Source organism: Thamnophis sirtalis, unplaced genomic scaffold, assembly GCF_051295495.1.
Source record: "Thamnophis sirtalis isolate CommonGarterSnake01/CBP01778 unplaced genomic scaffold, rThaSir2_p1.2 scaffold_8, whole genome shotgun sequence".
NCBI classification, from domain to species: Eukaryota; Metazoa; Chordata; class Lepidosauria; order Squamata; family Natricidae; genus Thamnophis; species Thamnophis sirtalis.
In genome coordinates, this window is record NW_028261388.1 from 6,392,394 (window position 1) to 6,410,259 (window position 17,866).

A 17,866-nucleotide genomic window follows, 5' to 3' on the forward strand; every position below is an offset into this window, starting at 1 on the left:
TCTTAGCATCGTGCTGCGGAATCCCAATTCTAAAGCACTTCCTGGGATTCCACCCAGTTAAAAGTTCGTGATCTTGTCCGCACACCCACAAATCCATCACATGGTCCAATCATCTTCTTCCATGTTGTCATCTCCACCCAGCTGCTTCCGGTCAGGTGCAAAGGTGCGGAGAAAAAAGATGACCTTGGTCTTCTAGGAAAGAATGACAACAACACATTCCACAATCCTACTCCTTTCTATTCCCCCCTCCCAACAACTACACTAATGAAACAGCATAATGAAATAAGAGAAAGTGTGGCAGGCCATAGATCCTAAAAGGGATATAATTGCAGGCCTGACAACTTCCTCCTTTCCTTTACCTTTCTAGGAACTAGGGAGGGGCTTGTCTGAGATGTATTCAAACATAACATTCCTTCTCCAGGACTCAGGTTTCTCCCACAACGCACCTTGGCATTGTCTCTTCCACCTATCCCTCAAGGCCAGCCTACCTGTTCTCTATATATTGTTCTCTTGTGAATTGTTTTTTAGCTGATGTAGTGGAATGTGGTCTGGATTCCGCGGAGGGAGGGAGGCGCTGCATTCCAGAGGACCAAGAGAGAGCAAAATTTAGATAGCTTGGTTGGGAGGAAGAGAGTTAAGATGGCACCCCCCCAGGGGTGGGTTTCAACCGGTTCGCGGCGGTCCCCGCGATCCGGTTGGTCGCCGAACCTGGAAGTAAGTAACTTCCGGGAACGGCGAAGCCCCCCCCCCCCCCCGCACCTGCACGCCCACGCGCGCCCGTGCCCGCTCCTTACCCGGTTTTGCCGAATTCTGCGCTTCCACGCATGCGCAGGACGCATACAGCGCCTGCGCGATCCTCCAGGAGCAGCTGGAGCATCACACAGACGCTAGTATGCATGCGCGCGCTGCGCGCGTGGACGCACACGCCACGCGCATGCGCGAGGACGCCGCCTGCCTCGTTCCAACCAAACCGGTTGGAACGGGGCGAGAAACCCACCCCTGCAACCCCCCTAGCGGTTCTCAGAGTACCATATTTTTTGGTATATAAGACGGTCCGGAGTATAAGACGCATTTAGCTTTTGGGGAGGAAAACAAGGGGAAAATATCTGCCTCCCAGCAATTTGCCTCCTTGCAACAAACAGCAAACAGTACAGAAGATATACACTGTTTGTCGTGTTACATTTCAGACTCTACTCGTACAGATGCTGTTAAAATTGATGTCTGGATATATAGTTATTCTCTACTACTTAAAAGAAGATACAATACCTCTGGGCCTCTTCAGATCAAGCATTTCTTTTAAAAAAGCTTCTTCATTTTATTAAGCTGCCTAGAACAATAATAAAGCAGTCCTTAAAACATAAGTCTAATAATTTGAATATTCTGTAGGCATTTATAGTTACTGACTTACCTTCCTTGCAGCAAACAGCCTGATTAGCACAAGAAAAAAATCTACCTCTGCCTCCCAACAATTTGCCTCCTGGAGCAAACAGCAAGTTTCACTTTCAATTTCAGCCTGGGCCTCTCGATCATTAGCTGTTTCAGGCTGCCGGGATTGCTGTAGCCTATTGCAGCCTCCGCAAGCCCCATTTTCCCCGTTTGCTGCAAGGAGGCAAATTGCTGGGAGGCAGAGGCCAAAGGGTGGGGGCGGTGGGTGGGTGGGGCTACATTCAGTGTATAAGATGCACCCAAATTTTCACCCTCTTTTAGGTGGGGAAAGGTGCCTCTTATACACTGAAAAATATGGTATATCTTTAGTGATGCAAGTAGTCTGCTTTAGTTTGGCAAGATTCTGTCTGTAGGCGAGGAACAATAAAGGTGGTCCTCAACTTGCAACCACCATTGAGCGTAAAATATCCGTTGCTTAGTAAGATCATTGTTAAGTGAATTTTGCTCTCTTTTATGACCTTTCTTCCCATGATTGTTAAGTCAATCTGTCTTCCTCCTAGACTTTGCTCATCAAAAGATCAAAAAAAGGAAATCATATAAAACCGGGACACTGAAACTCTCCTAAGTGCATGCCAGTTGCCAAGCATCCGAACTTTAATCATGTGATCACAGGAATGCTGCAGTGGTCATAAGTCTGAAACTGGTCCTCAGTCTATTTTTCAGTGCCATTGTAAGTTGAGAATTGTCGGTACAAAGCTTTGCTTTGTGGAAAGCAAAGCTATTCAGTATTTTTTTAAAAAAAAAAAATCAAGCAACACGCCACAAATTTATTCAGCAACGATGGCAAGAGAGCCGTGTTTCACTGTTTTTTCCAGCAGCATCTCTTAAAAAATGTGGACAGAACATAATTAAAACATGAGAGAGAAAGAGTATTCATAATTACAAACTAAGAGATTTTCATGGTTAAAGACGGGGGAATTAGGGAGTAGCATTTTTTTTTCATTTCCCTTCTCTCGTCGTCCCCCTCACTCTATCCCTCTCTCTGTGTGTGTCTGTGTCTGTGTGTGTATCTCTCTCTCTCTCACTCACTCTCTCTCTCTTCTCTGTGTCTCTATCTGTCTGTCTGTCTGTCTGTCTGTCTGTGTCTATCTGTCTCTCTATCTCTCTCTGTGTGTATCTATCTGTCTGTCTCTCTCTCTCTTTGTGTGTGTGTGTGTGTCTGTCTGTCTGTCTCTGTCTCTCTGTCTCTCTCACTCACTCTCTCTCTCTCTTCTCTGTGTCTCTGTCTGTCTGTCTGACTGTCTCTATGTGTGTGTGTGTCTCTGTCTCTCTATCTCTATATCTCTCTGTGTGTGTCTATCTTTCTCTCTCTCTCTGTCTCTGTGTGTCTGTGTCTGTATCTGTGTTTATGTCTATGTCTCTGTCTCTCTTTCACTCATTCTCTCTCTCTCTTCTCTATGTCTCTGTCTGTCTGTCTGACTCTGTATGTGTGTGTGTGTGTCTGTCTGTCTGTCTCTTTCTCTTTCTCTCTCTCTGTGTCTGTGTCTCTGTCTCTCTCACTCATGACTCTCTCTCTCTTCTCTGTCTTTATCTATCTGTCTGTCTGATGGACTGTCTCTCTCTATGTGTGTGTGTGTATCTTTCTCTCTCTCTCTCTCTCTCTTTCTGTGTGTGTGTCTGTGTGTGTGTGTGTGTCTCTGTCTCTCTGTCACTCTCTCTCACTCACTCACTTTCTTTCTCTCTCTTTCTTCTCTGTGTCTCTATCTGTCTGTCTGTCTCTGTCTCTGTGTCAGAGGTGGTATACTGCCGTTTCACACTGGTTTGGGTGAACCAGTAATGGTGGTGGCACGAGGCTCCACCCGCCCACCCTGACATCATCAAGAACCTTCTGCGCATGCGCAGAAGGTTCTGCCCATGGCCAAAAGTGTGTGCGCTCCCGCTACCAAACCAGTAGTGAAGAAAATAGAATACCATCTTTGCTCTGTGTGTGTGTCTGTCTGTCTGTCTATCTGTGTGTGTGCGTGTGTGTGTGTCTTTCTCTCTCTCTCTCTCTCTCTATCTATCTATCTATCTATCTGTCTGTCTGTCTCTCTCTCTCTCTCTCTCTCTCTCTCTCTCTCCCCTCCCTCCTTTGACTGGCTTAACAAAAATTTTAAAAAAATCAGAACCTAAAAGCCAAAAAGATTTTGAACCTGAACTTGAAGGAATCTCTCTGTTCAAAATTCATCTTTCTGCTTCTGGAGGGGCATTTTTTAGTATTTATTTTTTTTTTTAGTATTTTATTGGAATTTATAGGCCGCCCTTTTCCCTGAGGGGACTCAGGGCGGCTTACAATCAAAAAGGGGGGGGGGTGCAAATACAAAAACAAAAACAGTAGGTGAATAAAATAAGACAATAAAAACACAACTTGCATTCAACATTCAACACTCGGGTGGGGCGGATTAGGAACTTATCCCCAGGCCTGACGGGATAGCCAGATCTTGAGGGCTGCGCGGAAGGTCTGTACGGTGGTGAGGGTGCGAATCTCGACGGGGAGGTCGTTCCACAGGGTCGGAGCTGCTACAGAAAAGGCTCTCCTCCACGTAGTCGCCAGAAGCAGATGTGGATTATTCCAGGTCAGGATACCTGCATATCTTTTTTTTTTTTTCAGGCAAAAGTTCCAAAGTAAAAAGGGCCCAACTGAGAGGAAACTGCATTTCTCAAACAAATCTTTGTTCATACATTATCCTTTTTTAAGGGAATATGCAGATATCGGCATTTTACCTGGTACATCAGCTATAGTGGCCTCTAACAGCCATTAGAAGAATACTACAGGGAGTCCTCGACATATGACCCCAATCAAGACCAAAATTTCCATTGTAAGCAAGACAGTTGTTAAGTGAGTCTTGCTCCATGTTACGACCTTTCTTGCCACCTTTGTTCAGTGGACCACTGTTGTTGTTAAGTTAGTGACACGGTTGTGAGTGAATCTACCTTCCCCATTGACTTTAAAAGCAGAGTTGGAAGGGACCTTGGAGGTCTTCTAGTCCAACCCCCTGCCTAGGCAGGAAACCCTACACCGTTCCAGACAAATGGCTATCCAACATCTTCTTAAAGGCTTCCAGTGTTGGGGCATTCACAACTTCTGGAGGGAAGCTGTTCCACTGATTAATTGTTCTAACTGTCAGGAAATTTCTCATCAGTTCTAAGTTCTCTCCTTGATTAGTTTCCACCCATTGCTTCTTGTCCTGCCCGCAGGTGCTTTGGAGAATAGTTTGACTCCGTTTTCTTTGTGGCAGCCCCTGAGATATCGGAGCACTGCTATCATGTCTCCCCTAGTCCTTCTTTTCATTAAACTAAACATACCCAGTTCCTGCAACCGTTGCTGATCAGAAGGTCGCAAAAGGGACCGTCATAAATCTGAGTCAGTTGCCAAGTCCTAGAGAATTATTTTGGATAGACAGGGAGGGCAAAAACAAAACTTGGGACAAACCGAACCCTAACTCTAACCCAAACTCTTTCTGAATAGTGATTGCTTGCAGGTAGAATCGCCAAGGCAAGATCTGCATTTTGCAGATTACTGACCAACGTGTGGGACCATCGTGGAATAAGCCTTGCTGCAAAGCTCAAAGTCTACTGACCAGTAGTGCTTAACTACCCTGATGTGTGCCAGCGAGACTTGGATTGTACACAGGAGGCACGCTAGGCAATTGAACCACTTCCACGTGTCCTACCTTCATAGAATACTGATGTCAGGGTTCCAAATAGCATCCAAAACTAAATCAGAGTCCAAGGCAAAGTATTGCTCAAAGTTCCAATTTATTAAGAGAGCCATGTTGGCACATCTGGGAAAACCCGAATCTGAAAGCTTCCCAGTTTTCCCCAACCAGTTGAAAGTTCAAGATCTTGCCCCCACACCCAAAAGTCCATCCCATGGTCCAATCTCCCACTGCCATGCTGGCAGCTTCCACCCATCCAGTTCCAGTCAAGTGCAGAGGTGCAAAGACAAAAGATGACCTTGGCTTTCTAGAAAGAATGTTGTTATGGCTGCATATCATCTAACTCTGTACAATCCCCCCTCCCATTTTCCCACAATAGAAAAGGCATAGTAGAATACTAGAAAGTGTAGCAGGCCAAAGATCCAAAAGAAAAGGGGGATTAATAAAATAGGATCTGCTGGCAGGATAAGGTGCCAGACACAGAAGTCTTCTCTAGGGCGCAGAAAGGGGGATGAATAAAATAGACATCTTTAAGAAATAAGGAGAAGCAATAAATAAGGGAAAATTAGAATTTGAAGAATGGCATTACAAAAATTATAATTTAATATGAATGCCGGTAGATTTGTTAAATGTAATAAATATGATTAATAGTACTTTATTTGTATGAAAACATACGATATGCAGAAGATGAAGATTGATGCAAGAATAGCATACTGAAATATTGAATAATTTAAAAAATGAAGGATTATAGGTTGAATAAGTAAATAATGAAAGAGCTTAATTTAAATACATAAGTTTATTAAATGTAATAAACATGATGGACAATATATTTATGAAAGATGGTATTAATATGTGTATTTAAATAACATGGGGATTGGCATTAAAATGATGCATATAATTATTGACTAAACAAAAAACGATAATTCATTATGAAGCATATGTATGCTAAATGCAATAATATATGATTAATAATATTTTAGTTGTATTATGATAGAATATGGTGATTGATATAAAAACAATATATTGAAATATTGAATAAGTTGAATAAGCAATAATGGAATGTTTTAATGTAAGATAAATGTTCGTATTAATATAATTAGTTACAAGACAAGACAATACAAGACAATAGCTGAGTTGGAAGGGACCTTGGAGGTCTTCTAGTCCAACCGTTACAGATGTTTGTTAAATGTAACAAATAAGACTGATAATATTTTATTCCCATCAAAAGATATGATAATCAAGAGGTATAAAAGTAGCATATTGAAATAATGAAAAATTAAACAGCGAAAGATGAAAATTTAATATAAAGGTGTGTATTACTACTCGTATTATATAAGATTGTTAAATGAAACAAATGTGAAAAACACTTTTTTAAAATGAAATGTATGATGCTCAGGTACCAGTTCACACACTGATATGTAAAAAGTAAAAAAAAATTAAAAACTTTAAATTAAAAATTATTTTTTTAATTTTTTTTTTAAAAAAACAGGCCTGCCCTCCATTCATACCCCGCTGATGAAAGCCTAGACATGCTGGGAAGGCTGTTCTGACCCCCTCCTCTGTCCAGTAACGAATGCCGAGACAAGCTTAACTGGAATTTCACAGCACTTTATTAGCAAGAAACCAAAACCTCGGTGGCTGAAAGCCAAGCATAACAAACAGATAAGAACCTTGGCAGCAACTCAGACTTCGACAGATAACAACTTCTCCAGCATTAAGAATGAAGTTGAATCCTGCAAATCAGACTCCTCCCCGAGTCTCTCCTTAAATACAATCTTGAGAGGAGCCTAATTGCAACCACCTGAGTCCAATCATCTTTTGTAACTGCGTAGCTGCTCTCTACGTCAATCTGCCCGGCATTGCCGGGCATCCAAGACCACCTCCCTTGTCTCTACTCCAAGGCATGATGTCATGAGCACACTCCCTTCAGTTTTCAGGCGCCTCCTGGTGGCCAACTAGCCTCTCTGCGCTCTGCTCAGAGTCGGAACCCTCTCCAGGGTCCTCCACCTCTTCCAGAGCCGACTCATAAGGCCCCTCGCTGGCAGAGTCTGTTTGCAGCTCCAACGGCTCTTGCTGGGTCACAACAGCAGGCTGTCTCAATGGAAGCAAGCGCATGGGGGACAAAGGAAGTGATACAAAGACATGTTGAAAGCAGGGGTGAAATGCTACAGGTTCGGGCCAGTTCACCTGAACCGATAGTAAAAAAAAATGCTATTGGTTCGCAGAACCGGTAGTAAAAAATACTTTTAAAAGTTTTTTTTTTAAAGTTCCGACGATCACACGTCGCATAGCTGATCTTCGGAACATTTTTTTAAAATTTTGTACACATTTTATTTTACTACTGGTTCTCTGGAAATGTGGGGGTGGGAGGGGTCTGTTTTTCCTCCCAGGAGGCTTCCCTGAGGCCTGCTAGGCCAAAAATGGGGGTGGGGAGGGCGAAGGAAGGAAAGAAGGAAGGAAGGAAGGAAGGAAGGAAGGAAGGAAGGAAGGAAGGAAGGAAGGAAGGAGAAAGAAAGAGAAAGAAAGAAAGAAAGAAAGACAGAGACAGGAAGGAAGAAAGGAAGGAGGGAGGAAGAAAGAAAGAAAGAAAGAAAGAGAGAGGGAGGGAGGGAGACAGGGAGGGAGACAGGAAGGAAGGAAAGAAGGAAGGAAGGAAAGAGGAAGGAAGGAAGATGATAGATAGATAGATAGATAGATAGATAGATAGATAGATAGATAGATAGATAGATGATAGATCAATTGATAGATAGAAAGATAGAAGAAAAAGAAAAAGAAAGAAAGGGAGGGAGGGAGGGAGGGAGGGGAAAAGGAGAGGAAGGAGGACTATAAACCTGGCACTAGATGCAGCTTCAGAGGATAATCCTGGGCTGGAAGGGACCTGAAGGTCATCTAGTCCAACCCTGCTCCAGCAGGACATTGTTAAAATGAGTTTCTGTCTTTTGATCCCCCCCCCCAGTTACATGACTACATAGTCACATGATCCCACTAAGCCACGCCCACAGAACCGGTAGGAATTTTTTTTACATTGCACCCCTGGTTGAAAGCCTCCTTCAAGTCCCTGGAAATCAACACCCCCCTCCTGGGAAAGCCTGTCACGAGATCAATCAACATGGCTCACACCGATTCACCGAGGCTGCCAGACATCTGAGGACAGAAGGACAATCACAGCCCAAGAGAAGTGAGCCCTCCACAAAGCCAGAGCTGTAAATGCTGCAATAATTGTGCCCACAGAAACCTCTGCCCGACATGTGGCAGAACGTTCCGTGCCCGCATAGGTCTTACCAGCCACCTGCGGACACACCGCAGACAGCCCACAACCTTGTGACCTCTAGGCTGGAATACTGCAATGTGCTCTACATGGGGCTGCCCTTGAAGAGTATTCGGCGACTTCAGCTAGTCCAGAATGCGGCCGTGCGAGCGATTGTGGGTGCACCTCGTTTCACCCACATAACACCTATCCTCCGCGAGCTGCACTGGCTACCTGTCGATCTTCGGGTGTGCTTCAAGGTGCTACTTGCCACCCATAAAGCCCTCCATGGTAGTGGATCTGGATACTTGAGAGACCGCCTACTGCCAATTACCTCCACACGACCTATTAGATCTCACCGGTTAGGCCTCCTCCGAGTCCCATCTGCCGGTCAATGTCGACTGGCAACTACGCGGAGGAGAGCCTTCTCGGTGGCAGCTCCGACCCTGTGGAACGATCTCCCCGTGGAAATTCGTACCGTCACCACCCTCCAGACCTTCCGCACAGCCCTCAGAACTTGGCTATCCCGTCAGGCCTGGGGTTAAGACTACAACCCGCCCGAATAGTATGAATGTTGTGTTTTAATTATGTATTTGTCTTATATGTTAAAAGTTTGTCTCCCCCCCTCCTTTTTAAGTTGTAAGCCGCCCTGAGTCCCCCCAGGGAAAAGGGCGGCATATAAATAAACTTTAAATCTAAATCTAAACCTGTTAGATGCCAAGTCCTCTTCGAACACGATGGACGAACGTCATGTTTGCCGGTGGAAAATATAATTTTTTTCAAATGATTTGCCTGTGCATTTTATAAACCCAATTCAGAAATTAAGAAGGATGGGCAATCTGGAAGAATGCAGGAAACAAGCCTGCTTCCTTCACTCCATAGATCATTGTTTCCTTGAGAGCTGGTTCAAAGCTCTTGAATTTAATCAACAGCCTCTCCTATATTTATCTCAATTAAGGAGAAAAGTATCTGTCACAGCCGAAGAAGAAATGTGGAAATGTTAAGATGCATTACGGAGAGCATTCCTTTCCCTCGGCCCTTGGTTCTTTAAGGAAAGAGGGTTGTTGTTAACAAATGCTTTTGTGTGCCTTCCGTAATATATCACAAGCAAATTAGGATCCAAATTAATGGTGTGTGGCAGAAGCTAAAAATCACCCGGATTTTATTACGTTCCATAGTTTTTTTTAAAAAAAAGTCTAACTGCTGGAGCAGAATGATTTTATTGCTTTGGGTACTCCGTTCATGAAATCTTATCACACAGAAACAGGATGAGCATAAAGGCAAATGGAGCAATATTACGAAGTACACCTCAGATCAATATTTCTCAACTGTGGCAACTTGTGAGAGGGTGGACTTCAACTCCCAGAATTCTCCATCCAGCCCTGGAACAGTCCAGGGCAGGGGTGTCAAACTCGATTTCATTGACGGCCGCATCACGGTTGTGTTTGATCTTGAAGGGCTGGGGTGGGCTTGGTCAGGGTGGGCGTGGCCAGCTCGATGTCATTCGTGTTGGGGGTACCTGTGGCGGCCCGAACGCTCTGCCAGTGAAAATGGGTTCCCGAGCTCCGTTTTAGGCTGCGATGGCCCCCTGCAACCCTCTGCCAGAGAAAACGGAGTCCGTGAGGGTCACCCGCGGCTAGGGATGGGTTCCGCAGGTACGGTGCAACGGGGCCCAGTGCCCACCACATGAATGCGCACAGCATGCGCGCACACACATGCAGCGAGCACATGCGTCCTTACCTCCTGCGATGCTCCGCAACACCTCTGCAACACTCCAGCTGCTTTAATTTGCTGTGAATTCTGCTCATTCGCATCCAGCAAAGTCTTTCAAGGGAGGATTTACTGTCACAGACCTTATCTGACTTGGAGAGTTGCCAGACCGATCTCTTGGCAAGGAGACTTGAAGAGTCACGAACCAATGAAGTGAACTAATGGTCTCCTGCAAACTCCACTCCCCTTTTGCTCCTCTTTTATTTTCTCTGGGAGGGGCCATTCATTCTCCACCTGTGGCCTTACTCCCAAGTCGGCCCCTGTTCTTTAGCTGTTCCCTTCATCTGGCAGCTCTGCCCATGCGCACACTAGGAACAAGCTCCAGCTGTTCATCTGCCTCACTGATGACTGACTCTGGAGGCAGCTGATAACTGGCATACAGCCCTGATCCCCTCTCTGCCTCCGACACAGAGCCCTCATCAGAACCTTCCCCAGACTCCAGGACTGGCCCATGTTCCTCCCCAACCTCCTCACTGTCCGAATCTGCTGCCAGCTCTACTAGCTGCTGGCGGGCCCCAACACAGATAAATATCATTTCTTGAGTTTTGAATTACAACTTTTGTCCAATGCATTCCTCACAGTCAGGAGGATCGTAAGGTTGAGGCAGATATTTCTCTCTCTGGGAACATTGAGAATATGTCTGCTGAGCGAAACTCCATATTGGTGACAGGAAGGGCATCAGGCCATTAAAACACACTTCTAGCTCCATTCAGTTGCCCATACTCCACCATGCAAGGGATTATGGGGTCATTAAATTAAGATGATGATTATTTGTTTGGAACACTTTACGTGTCCCAAGTTCTCCAGTTTCCCATCCCTTATCAGCTCTTACACCGGATCCTCAATTTATCTTCATCTGCGTGTTGTTAAGCGTTTTTGCAGCAAAGCTGAGAAATTATACTAAGCCATTCAAGGCTTGGAATCTGCTGATAATTTTCTGTTTTGTTTTGTTTTTTTTTCTGGCAGAAAGGAAGAGGGATTAGCATTTAAGTTAAAGTGTTTTTAATAATACTCAGTAGCACATTTAATTTACAGTAAACTTCTGTGAGTAATTATTTTTGTTTTAAAGCCATGAAGCTAATTAAAGAAGACACGTTAGAAACTGATGGCAGTGAACAAAGGTAGGGAAGTGTTAATTTCCTCACCAATTTAGCGTGCATTTTCCATTCCATTATCACAAAACAAACTCCCGCCCCCAAATCCTCAGAAAATAATCTCGTAATGCTCCTTAAAAGCATCTACTAGCATTGGGGGTGGGTGGGGAGAGAGTTAGCTGACACGGTGATATCTTTCCCATTGGATGAGAATATTCTCCTTATTTTTCTCTAAAAGTAAAGGTTCTCATCACATAGAGGTGCTAGTCGTTCCCGACTCTAGGGGGCGGTGCTCATCTCCGTTTCAAAGCCAAAGAGCCAGCGCTGTCCGAAGACGTCTCCGTGGTCATGTGGCTGGCATGGCTCAACGCCGAAGGCGCATGGAACACTGTTACCTTCCCACCAAAGGTGGTCCCTATTTTTCTACTTGCATTTTTTACGTGCTTTCGAACGGCTAGGTTGGCAGAAGTTGGGACAAGTAACGGGAGCTCACTCCATTACACAGCGCTGAGGATTCGAACTGCCGACCTTCTGATCGACAAGCTCAGCATCTTAGCCACTGAGATGTGTTTATTTGTGTCAGAAGCATCACAATTAAAATAAGGTACACTGTACGTTGGAAGGAATATCCAGGTCCAGATGTAAGCCGGAAGAAAGACTTTGGAGGCAAAATGGAGGCTGAAGACTGATTGGAAAGGGGGCGTATTTATTGATGAAGCAGAACCACTAAGCACGTGTGATTCTGGGCAGCTGTCCACATGGAGTTGAGAAGGGTTAGGGTCAGTGACGTGCGGTGAGGTTTATGGCTGGTGAGGCACTGACACAGTGGCGGGTTTCAAATTTTTTTAGACTTGTGGACTTCAACTCCCAGAATTCCACAGCCAGGCATGCTCAGTTCCAGTTTAAAGCGACAGCATTTGTTTTTCTCCTTTGCGAAAAAAGTTTCCTTAATTCTTTTTCTTCTCCCTCCCCCTCCTTCCTCCCTCTCTCCCTCCCTCCCTCTCTACTCTCTCAAACAGACACACGCACACAAAGAAGTTGGATTAGACTATCTCTCCTACCTCCTTCCCTCTCTCACTCACTCTCGTCGTTCTCCTGCCTCCTTCTGTAGAGGGTGCTTTTTAGAGGCTTTTTTAAACAGGTAAGCAGAGTCATCCACGGTGACTCTGGCAGCAACTAGCTCAGCCTGACCTCAGCTCTTGCCTTTTTCCTTTTACACCGATGCAAATGTCTCAGAGGTGGGTTGCTCCCAGTTTGGCTCAGTTTGGCTGAACCAGTAGCAGAATTCAGGCCTGGGTCGCAGAACTGGCAGCTACCCAGGCCTGCCATGCTCCCAAACCGGTTCCCTTGCCACTGCTGGGCCAGCGCCATTTTCTCGACGTGCGGTGAGGTTTATGGCTGGTGAGGCAGCAATTTTTTTAGACTTGTGGACTTCAACTCCCAGAATTCCACAGCCAGGCATGCTCAGTTCCGATTTAAAGCGACAGCATTTGTTTTTCTCCTTTGCTAAATAAGTTTCCTTCTCTCTTTTTCTTTTTCTTTTCCTTCCCCTCCTTCCTCCCTCTCTCCCTCCCTGCCCCCTCTCTCAAACACACACATGTACACAAAGTTGCACCAGGAGGATGAAGTTTGAATTCCTTCCCCTCCCTTCGACCCACACATACCTTTTCCAGCTGTTTCAGAGAGGATTTCAACTCTGCTCTTCTCTGCCTTCATGAAAAGGAAAAAAAATGTAAAAGGAAAAAGACAAGAGCTGAGGTCAGGCTGAGCTAGTTGCTGCCAGAGTCACCGTTGATGACTCTGCTTAATTGTTTTAAAAAAGCCTCTAAAAAGCGCCCTCTACAGGAGGAGGCAGGAGAACGACGTGCCTCATCTACGTCAGGAATTTTTCAGCTTTTAACCCTTGCTTAACTCTGCTCGAGTGATCATAAAAAATTAGACTAGATGAGGCACGTTGTTCTCCTGCCACCTCCTGTAGAGGGTGCTTTTTTAGAGGCTTTTTTAAACAGTTAAGCAGAGTCATCCATGGTGACTCTGGCAGCAACTAGCTCAGCCTGACCTCAGCGCTTGACTTTTTCCTTTTACATTTTTTTTCTTTTCATGATGACAGTGGTGAGGCTCTACCTCCCTTGACTGCACGTCCCTGGCCATTTTGGATTTAAAGTGAAGGACTTCACATGCGCGAAGGACAATTTACATTGAACAGTGCACGGGCCCGGGTTGCAAACCAGTAGTAAAACCAGCAGAAACCCACCCCTGAAATGTCTAAATATAAATATGTTTCTCAATGGATTGTGGGTAGAAAAGAGCAAATGGAAAATTAGTTCTTTGCAACCAAAGTGCTAAAGCATATTTAGTCTTCCAATCAAGTTCCCATTTTTGCTTTTTTATTATTTAGACCTTTTTTTATCCCAGTACATTAACCCTTGGCCCTTTTCCTACAACGTACTTAACCCATTTCACCCATTAATGGAACAAGCACCTGAGATTTTGGCCACAGACACATTAACTGGGTCAACGATTGCTATTTGGAGTGCACACAGAATCTTTACCCCTGGTCTCTAATTGCCTATTATCCCATAATGAAATGTAAGTACCAGGATTAATAAACCATACTGGGGAGCATATTTATGGCTCCAGGTGGTGTGTTTGTGTATGATTTTATTTTGGATGGAGGGACGGTCAATTCTACCTGGACGTCGCACTGGTCCTCCTGTCCTTCAGACTAGCGGGAGAAAACACCCCAAAGTTATTTCCAACTTGGTGAGATGGTTTGATCTCTGATAAAAGAGGGCTGTGAAAATATCTACAGACCCCTCACATCCTGGACATGAATTGTTTCAACTTCTACCCTCAAAACGATGCTGTAGGGCACTGCACACCAAGACAACTAGACACAAGGACAGTTTTTTTCCCCCAAATGTCATCACTCTGCTAAACAACTAATTCCTACAACACTGTCAATAACTTATCAAGAATGTATTACTATTCTTCTTCTCTTCCTTCCTAGTATCTATCTCTTCCCACTTATGACTGTAACCATGTTGCTTGTACCTTTCAATTTATATTGTTTTATTTTTTTTCCCAGTACGATTTGACAGCTTATTAGTACCTTAACTATCTCTGTGTTGTATCTTTTTATTCATGATGAATGTATTTTTATTCTCCTTATGTACATTGAGAGCATAGGCACCAAAACTAATTCTCGGTGTGTCCAATCACACTTGCCAATAAATAATTCTGTTCTGTTCTGTTCTGTTCCGTTCCGTTCCATTCCATTCCATTCCATTCTATTCCATTCCATTCCATTCCATTCTATTCCATTCTATTATATTCTATTGATACTCTAGATCAGGGGTGTGATACTCGATTTGATTGAGGGCCGTATCAGGATTGTGTTTGACCTCAGGGATTATAAAAGGACAGACAGATGGATGTATTCTATTCCATTCTATTATATTCTATCTATATAATCTATATTTTTATTCTCCTTATGTACATTGAGAGCATATGCACCAAAAACAAATTCTCGGTGTGTCCAATCACACGGCAATAAATAATTCTATTCTGTTCTGTTCTGTTCCGTTCCATTCCATTCTATTCCATTCTATTCCATTCTATTCCATTCTATTCCATTCTATTATATTCTATCTATATAATCTATATTTTTATTCTCCTTATGTACATTGAGAGCAATTACACCAAAAACAAATTCTCGGTGTGTCCAATCACACGGCAATAAATAATTCTGTTCTGTTCTGTTCTGTTTTGTTCTGTTCCGCTCCGTTCCGCTCCATTCCATTCCATTCCATTCCATTCCATTCTATTCCATTCTATTCCATTCTATTCCATTCTATTCCATTCTATTCCATTCTATTCCATTCTATTGATACTCGATTTGATTGAGGGCCGTATCAGGATTGTGTTTGACCTCAGGGGGCCATGGGGAGGGTGTGGCCATGGGGGGGGAGGGCATGGTCAGCTTGACATCACTCATTGAGGCTCCGTTTTAGGCCACTATGGCCTCCTGCAGCCTTCTCTCAGCGAAAACAGAGCCACCCATGGCTTACCTGAGCTCTGTTTTCACTAGCAGAGGGCTGCAGGAGGCCATTGCAGCTGAAAACAGACCCTCCTGAACTCCGATTTCTTGTTTCAGCAGGACCAGAAGTCACCGGTGGAATATTATCTAAGGAGAAATTTCTTAACAGTGTTGAGATTCTAGAAAGAGCGCAGAGAAGAACAACAAAGAGGATTAGGGGACTGGAGGCTAAAGCATGTGAAGAATGGTTGTCTAGTTTAATAGAAAGAAGGACTAGGGGAGACATGACAGCAGTCTTCCAATATCTCAGGGGTTGCCACAAGGAAGAGGGAGTCAAACTATTCTCCAAGGCAGCTGAAAGCACAAGAAGAAGCAATGGGTGGAAACTAATCAAGGAGGGAAGCAACCTAGAATTATGGATAAATTTCCTGACACTAAGAGCCATTAATCAGTGGAACAACTTGCCTCCAAAAGTTGGAGTTGCTGCATCAACTGGAGGGTTTTTTTAAAAAAAATGGAGAAGCACTTCTCTGGAATAGCATAGGTCTCCTACCTGAGCAGGACGTTGGACTAGAAGACCTCCAAAGTCCCTTCCAACTAGGTTATACAGATGTTATGAATATTATAGACTAGACTAACAGAATCCCAGGCCTGGAACGGATCTTAGAGGTCTTCTAGTCTAAGGGTCACCAAACCTTTTGGACCTCAAGGACCACTACATTCATAATTTTACATCCTGTGGACCACTAATATGATCTGCCTAATGACCGGCTGGGGTGGGTGTGGCTAGTGGTCATGTGACTTGGTGGGTGTGGCCAACTCGGTGTCACATCAAGGGCCTCTACTTGCCCCTCCCCTCCCTGCCACTCCTTGCTTGCCCGCCTGGGCTCCGTAGGGCCCCAACAGAAAGCAGTTGTTGGAGCTATATAGCCACCAGGAGAAAGAGTTGGCAAAACAGCTCATTTCTGACCAGGGTGGGTTCCTGCCAGTTCTAACCTCTTCTATAGAAGAGGTTCCACAAATCTACAGTGCCGTTTAGAACTGGTTCCAGCTCCCTCCCCCCGCCCATCCTCACATCATCAAAATGAAGAGCGAGAGGAGGAATTCTGGGAGTTGAAGCCCACAAGTCTTAAAGCTGTCAAGTTTGAACACCCCTGGGGTTTTTTTTCTAAAGGATTAGGGGTGCAAGGGTCTTGTAACTTGACAGCTTTAAGACTTGCGTGCTTCAAATACCAGAGTTTCTGAGCCAACATGACTGGAGGAGGAATTCTGGGAGTTGAAGTCCACAAGTCTTAAAGCTGTCAAGTTTGAACACCCCTGGGGTTTTTTTTCTAAAGGGTTAGGGGTGGAAGGGTCTTGTAACTTGACAACTTTAAGACTTGTGTGCTTCAAATACCAGAGTTTCTGTGCCAACATTTTGGTTGCTAAGCAAGAGCATTGTTAAGTGAGTTCCACCACATTTTACAAGTTGGCCGCGCCCACCCAGTCACATGGCTGGCAAGCCACTCCCACCCAGTCACATGGCCAGCAAGCCACTCCCACAAAGCAGGCCACACCTACAGAAGAAGTTCTAAAAAAATTGAAACCCACCACTGGTTCTGACCAAGAAGGAGGCTCAGTAGAAGCACCTCACTGAGGATTACAAGCATGGGATTTCCCAGCAGAGGGAAGACCTGCAGGAGTGCAAGGCCAGGTACTGGCGTCTAGAAGCTCAGCGGGCTGAGATGGTCAGCCAGTTCCAGGCCATGATGCAGTCCCTCTGGAACAAGGCCCTCCAACCACTAGCAGCACTTCCCTCCAGCCTTCGCCCAAAGCCCTGCACCAGGAGGCTGAAGCAGACCCCAAGTTGGAATTTCTGGGCCCCTCCAACCCACACAAAAAGACCCCGAAGGGGGAGATTCTCTGCAGCAACACAAGCGTTCATTGCACGTATCCATCCCAGGGGACATAGTTTGAGGACCTCTGATTTAGTGCAATATAGAAAATGCAAATAATTTTTCTGGGGACCACCAATTTTTTCTCGCGGACCACCAGTTGGTGACTGCTGGACTAGAAGACCTCCAAGATCCCTTCCAACTCTGTTATTCAGATGTTCTGAATATTATAGAATAGAATAATAGAATCCCAGGACTGGAAGGGACCTTGGAGGTCTTCTAGTCCAGTGTTTTTCAACCTTGGCAACTTGAAGATGTCTGGACTTCAACTCCCAGAATTCCCCAGCCAGCATTCGCTGGCTGGGGAATTCTGGGAGTTGAAGTCCAGACATCTTCAAGTTGCCAAGGTTGAAAAACACTGTTCTAGTCCAACCACCTGCCCAAGGCGGGAGTACATATACCATCGCAGACAAAGGATTTATCCATCTTTTCTTGAAGGCTTCCAGCAATGGAGCATCCACAACTCCAGCAGGTCACTTTCTTCTCCTCTGAAATTCTTCAAGTTTTATCCCACTTTTTCGTTGGGGGCAACAAACAAGTTTAAAACTGAGAAGTTCCATCTGGCTGATGCCCAATTTTCTCTACACAGGTCCTGGCCAATCTATTTGCAAACTCATTAAGAACTTGATGTAATTTGCGTGAAATTCACAGAGGATTAGAGAAGACAGCTTCTCCGGGAACGGAAATGGGTTCTTTTT